Below are 6,000 nucleotides of genomic sequence, written 5' to 3'. Positions count from 1 at the left end.
CTTCCCCCATCTCCTTCCCCCTTCCTTCCCACCCCTCTCATTCCCCCATCTCCTTCCTTCCCCCTTTCTTCCCCCTCCTTCCCCCAATCTCCTTCCCCCCTCTCCTCTTCCACCCTCTCCTTACCCCCTATCTCATTCCCCCTTCCTTTCCCTCCCCCTCACGTTCCCGCCTATCTCCTTCCCCCATCTCCTTCCCCCCTCTCCTTCCCCCATCTCCTTGCCCCTTCCTTCGCCCCCACTCCATTCCCTATATCTCCTTCCCCCTTCCTTCCCACCCTCCCCCTCCTTCCTTCCCCCTTCCTTCCGACCTTTCCTCCCCCCTCCTTCCCCCCCTCCTTCCCCACTTTCCTTCCCCCCTTCCTTCCCCATCTCCTTCCCCCTTTCTTCCCCCTCTTCCTTAACCCATCTCCTCCCCCCTCCTTCACCCCCTCTCCTTCCCCCTCTCCTTCGCTGCCCTATCCTTCGCACCCTTCTCCTTCACCCCCTCTCCTTCGCCCCCCCTGCTCCTTCGCCCCTATCTCCTTCCCTCCTCTCCTTCCCCCTCCTTCCCTCAACTCCTTACCCCCTCTCCTTCCCCCTCCTTCCCCAATCTCCTTCCCTCTTCCTTCCCCCCTCTGCTTCCCCATCACCTTTACCCCCCCTTCCCCATCTCCTTCCCCCACCTCATTCCCCCTTCCTTCCCACCATCTCCTTCCCCCTATCTCTTTCCCACTTCCTTACCCCTCTCTCCTTCCCCTTCCTTCCCACCCCTCTCCTTCCCCCCTCTCCTTCCCCCTTCATTCCCCCCTCACCTTCCCCCATCTCCTCCCCCCTCCTTCACCCCCTCTCCTTGGCCCCCCTCTCCTTCTCACCCCTCTCCTTCCCCCCTCTCCTTCGCTGCCCTATCCTTCGCACCCTTCTTCACCCCCCTCTCCTTCGCTCCCCACTCCTTTGCCCCTATCTCCTTCCCTCTCTCCTTCCCCCCTCCTTCCCTCAACTCCTTACCCCCTCTCCTTCCCCCCTCTCCTTCCCCATCTCCTTCCCCCCTTCCTTCCCCCCTCTCCTTCTCCTATCTCCTTCCCCCCTTCCTTCCCCCCTCTCCTTCTCCTATCTCCTTTACCCCCTCCTTCCCCCATCTCCTTCCCCCACCTCCTTCCCCCTTCCTTCCCACCATCTCCTTCCCCTATATCTCCTTCCCACCCTCCCCCCTCCTTCCTTCCCCCTTCCTGCTGACTCTTCCTTCCCCCTCCTTCCCCCTATCCTTCCCACCCCTCTCCTTCCCCCATCTCCTTCCCCCTTCCTTCCCCTCATCTCCCATCCCCTTTCCTTCCCACCCCTCTCCACCCCCGATCTCCTTCCCCTTTCTTCCCCTCCCCCCTTCCTTCACCCCCTCTCCTTCCTCCATTTCCTTCCCCTTCCTTCCCCCTCTCCTTCCCCACTCTCCTTCCCCCTATACCCTTCCCCTTCCTTCCCCTCCCCCTTCCTTCACCCCCTCTCCTTCCCCCATTTCCTTCCCCTTCCTTACCACCCTCTCCTTCCCAATCTCCTTCCCCCTTCCTTCCCCCATCTCCTTCCTCCATTCTTCCCCCCCTCTCCTTCCCCCATCTCCTTCCCCCTTCCTTCCCCACTCTCCTTCCCCCATCTCCTTCCCCCTTCCTTCCACCCTCTCCTTCTCCCTTTTACCTTCCCTCCCCCTCTCGTTCCCCCAATATCCTTCCCCCATTTCATTCCCCCATCTCCCTCCCTCGTCCTTCCCCCCTCTCCTTCCTTCCTTCCCCCCACTCTCCTTACCCCCATCTCCTTCCCCTTCCTTCCCCCCTCTCTTCTTCCCCCATCTCCTTCCCCTCCCCTCCCACCTATCTCCTTCCCACTTCCTTCCCCCCTCTCCCCCCTCCCCATCTCCTTCCCCCTTCGTTCACCCCATCTCCTTCCCCGCATCTCCATCCCCCCTCTCCTTCCCCCTTCTACCTCCCCCGCCCTCCTTCCCCCTCTATTTCCCCCTCTCCTTCCCCCTATCTCCTTCCCCCTTCATTCCCCCCACTCTCCTTCCCCCGATTTCCTTGCCCCCCTTTCCTTCCCCCTATCTCCTTCTCTGCCATCTCCTTATCCCCTCCTTCCCCCCATCTCTGTCCCCCTTCCATACCCCTCCTCTCTGTGCCCCCATCTCCTTGCCCCCTCCTTCCCCATCTCCTTCCCCCCTCTCCTTCCCACAATCTCCTTCCCTCCCCTCTCCTTCCCCCTCCTTCCCCTTCCTTTCCCCCTCTCCTTGCCAATCCATCTCCTTCCCACATCTGCTTCCCCCTCACTCCTTCCCCCATCTCCTTCCCACCTCTCCTTCTCCCCTCTCCTCCCTCCTCTCCTTCCCCCACCTCCTTCCCCGCCTCTCCTTCCACCGCATCTCCTTCCCCCATCTCCTTCTCCCCTATCTCCTTCCCCATCGCATCTCCTTCCCCCAGCTCCTTCCCCATTCCTTCCCACTCCTTACCCCCTACCTCCTTCCCCCCACTCCTTCCCCACCCTCTCCTTTCCCCATCTCATCCCCCCTATCTCTTTCCCCCTCTTCCCCCCCTCTTCCCCATCTCCTTGCCTCTTCCTTTGCCCCCATCCTTCCCCACTATCTCCTTCCCCATTCCTTCTCTCCTCTCCTTCCCCACCCTCTCCTCCCCCCCACCTCCTTCCCCCCTCGCCTTCCCCCCTCCTTCCTCCCCTCTCCGTACCCCCTCTCCTTCCCTCCTCTCCTTCCCCCATCTCCTCCCCCCTTCCTTACCCCCTACTTACCCCTTCCTTCACCCCTCTCCATCCCACCACCTCTCCTTCCCCCTATCTCCTTCCCACCTCTCCTTCCCCCATCTTTTTCCCCCTTCTCCTTCCCCCCTCTCCTCTTCCACCCTCTCCTTACCCCCTATCTCATTCCCCCTTCCTTTCCCTCCCCCTCACGTTCCCGCCTATCTCCTTCCCCCATCTCCTTCCCCCCTCTCCTTCCCCCATCTCCTTGCCCCTTCCTTCGCCCCCACTCCATTCCCTATATCTCCTTCCCGCTTCCTTCCCACCCTCCCCCTCCTTCCTTCCCCCTTCCTTCCGACCTTTCCTCCCCACTCCTTCCCCCCTCCTTCCCCCCTTTCCTTCCCCCTTCCTTCCCCCATCTCCTTCCCACTTTCTTCCCCCTCTTCCTTCCCCCATCTCCTCCCCCCTCCTTCACCCCCTCTCCTTCGCTGCCCTATCCTTCGCACCCTTCTCCTTCACCCCCCTCTCCTTCGCCCCCCCGCTCCTTCGCCCCTATCTCCTTCTCCCCTCTCCTTCCCCCTCCTTCCCTCAACTCCTTACCCCCTCTCCTTCCCCCCTCCTTCCCCAATCTCCTTCCCTCTTCCTTCCCCCCTCTGCTTCCCCATCACCTTTACCCCCCTTCCCCATCTCCTTCCCCCACCTCATTCCCCCTTCCTTCCCACCATCTCCTTCCCCTATCTCCTTCCCACTTCCTTACCCCTCTCTCCTTCCCCTTCCTTCCCACCCCTCTCCTTCCCCCATCTCCTTCCCCCCTCTCCTTCCCCCCTCTCCTTCCCCCCTCTCCTTTCCCCTTCCTTACCCCCCTCACCTTCCCCCATCTCCTCCCCCCTCCTTCACCCCCTCTCCTTGGCCCCCCTCTCCTTCTCACCCCTCTCCTTCCCCCCTCTCCTTCGCTGCCATATCCTTCGCACCCTTCTTCACCCCCCTCTCCTTCGCTCCCCACTCCTTTGCCCCTATCTCCTTCCCTCTCTCCTTCCCCCCTCCTTCCCTCAACTCTTTACCCCCTCTCCTTCCCCCCTCTCCTTCCCCATCTCCTTCCCCCCTTCCTTCCCCCCTCTCCTTCTCCTATCTCCTTCCCCCTTCCTTCCCCTCTCTCCTTCTCCTATCTCCTTTACCCCCACCTTCCCCCATCTCCTTCCCCCACCTCCTTCCCCCTTCCTTCCCACCATCTCCTTCCCCTATATCTCCTTCCCACCCTCCCCCCTCCTTCCTTCCCCCTTCCTGCTGACTCTTCCTTCCCCCTCCTTCCCCCATCCTTCCCACCCCTCTCCTTCCCCCATCTCCTTCCCCCTTCCTTCCCCCCTCTCCTTCCCCCATCTCCTTCCCCCTTCCTTCCCCTCATCTCCTATCCCCTTTCCTTCCCACCCCTCTCCACCCCCGATCTCCTTCCCCTTTCTTCACCCCCTCTCCTTCCCCCGATCTCCTTCCCCTTCCTTCCCCACTCTCCTTCCCCCTATCTCCTTCCCCTTCCTTCCCCTCCCCCTTCCTTCACCCCCTCTCCTTCCCCCATTTCCTTCCCCTTCCTTCCCCCTCTCCTTCCCCCCTCTCCTTCCCCCCTCTCCTTCCCCCCTCTCCTATCCCCATCCTTACCCCCCTCTCCTTCCCCATCTCCTTCCCCATTCCTCCCCCCACTCTTTCCCCATATCTCCTCCCCCCTTCCTTCCCACCCTTCCTCCACCCCTCCTTTCATCTCCTTCCTCCCCCCTTCCCTCCCTCCTTAACCCTCCTCGTTACCACCATCTCCTTCCCCACTCTCCTTCCACCCTCCTTCCCCCCTCCTTCCTTCCCCCATCCTTCCCACATCTCCTTTCCCTATCTCCTTCCCCTCCTCCTTCCCCACCTCTCCTTTACCCCTCTCTTTGAAACCCTTCCTTCCCCATCTCCTTCCCTCATCTCCTTCCCCCCTATCTCGTTCCCCCTTCCTTCGCCGCTTTCTCCTTCACACCCCTCTCCTTCGCCCCCCCCTCTCCTTCGCCCCTATCTCCTTACCCCTTCCTCCCCTCCTCCCCCCATCTCTCTTCCCCCTCTCCTTCCACCCTCTCCTTCCCCCTATCTCCTTCCCCCTTCCTCCACCCTCGCCTTCCGCATCTCCTTCCCCCTTCCTTCCCCCTCTCCTTCCCTCCTATCTCCTTCCCCCCTCTCCTTCCCACCTTCCCCCCTCTTCTTCCCGCCCTCTCCTTCCCCCTTTCTTAACCCCCACTCCTTCCCCCCTATCTCCTTCCCACGTCCTTCCCCCGTCTCCATCCCCATCCCCTTCCCCCTTCCTTCCCCCGTCCTTCCCCCTTTCTTCCCCCCTCTTCCTTCCCCATCTCCTTCCCCCCTCCTTCGCCCCCCGCTCCTTCAACCCCCTCTTCTTCCCCCCTGTCCTTCGCTGCCCTATGCTTCGCACCCTACACCTTCATCCCTCTCTCTTTCCCCCCCGCTCCTTCGCCCCTATCTCCTTACACCCTCTCCTCCCCCCTCCTTCCCCCAACTCCTTAACCCCCTCTCCTTCCCCCTCTCCTTCCCCTATCTCCTTCCCTCTTCCTTCCCCCCTCTCCTTCCCCCAACTCCTTCCCCCCTCCTTCACCCCATCTCCTTTCCCCATCTCCTTCCACTATCTCCTTCCCTCTTCCTTCCCCCCTCTCCTTCCCCCAACTCCTTCCCCTCTCCTTCACCCCATCTCCTTCCCCCTTCCTTCCCCCTCTCCTTCCCTCCTATCTCCTTCCCCCCTCTCCTTCCCACCTTCCCCCCTCTTCTTCCCGCCCTCTCCTTCCCCCTTTCTTAACCCCCACTCCTTCCCCCCTATCTCCTTCCCACGTCCTTCCCCCGTCTCCATTCCCATCCCCTTCCCCCTTCCTTCCCCCGTCCTTCCCCCTTCCTTCCCCCCTCTCCTTCCCCCAACTCCTTCCCCCCTCCTTCACCCCATCTCCTTCCCCCATCTCCTTCCCCCTCTCCTTCCCCCATCTCCTTCCCCCTTCTTTCCCCCTCTCCTTCCCCCCTCTCCTTCCCCCTTCCTTCCCACCCCTCTCCACCTTCCCCTTCCTTCACCCCTCTCCTTCCCCATCTCCTTCCCCTTCCTTCCCCACTCTCCTTACCCCTATCTCCTTCCCCTTCCTTCACCCCCTCTCCTTCCCCCTATCTCCTTCCCCTTCCTTCACCCCCTCTCCTTCCCCTATCTGCTTTCCCTTCCTTCACCCCCTCTCCTTCCCCCATCTCCTTCCCCTTCCTTCCCCTCCCTCTCCTTCCCTGCCTTCC

This window comes from Chiloscyllium punctatum, chromosome 30, assembly GCF_047496795.1.
Source record: "Chiloscyllium punctatum isolate Juve2018m chromosome 30, sChiPun1.3, whole genome shotgun sequence".
Taxonomy (NCBI): domain Eukaryota; kingdom Metazoa; phylum Chordata; class Chondrichthyes; order Orectolobiformes; family Hemiscylliidae; genus Chiloscyllium; species Chiloscyllium punctatum.
The sequence above is the reverse complement of the archived record's forward strand: the minus strand, read 5'-3'. Positions refer to the sequence as shown.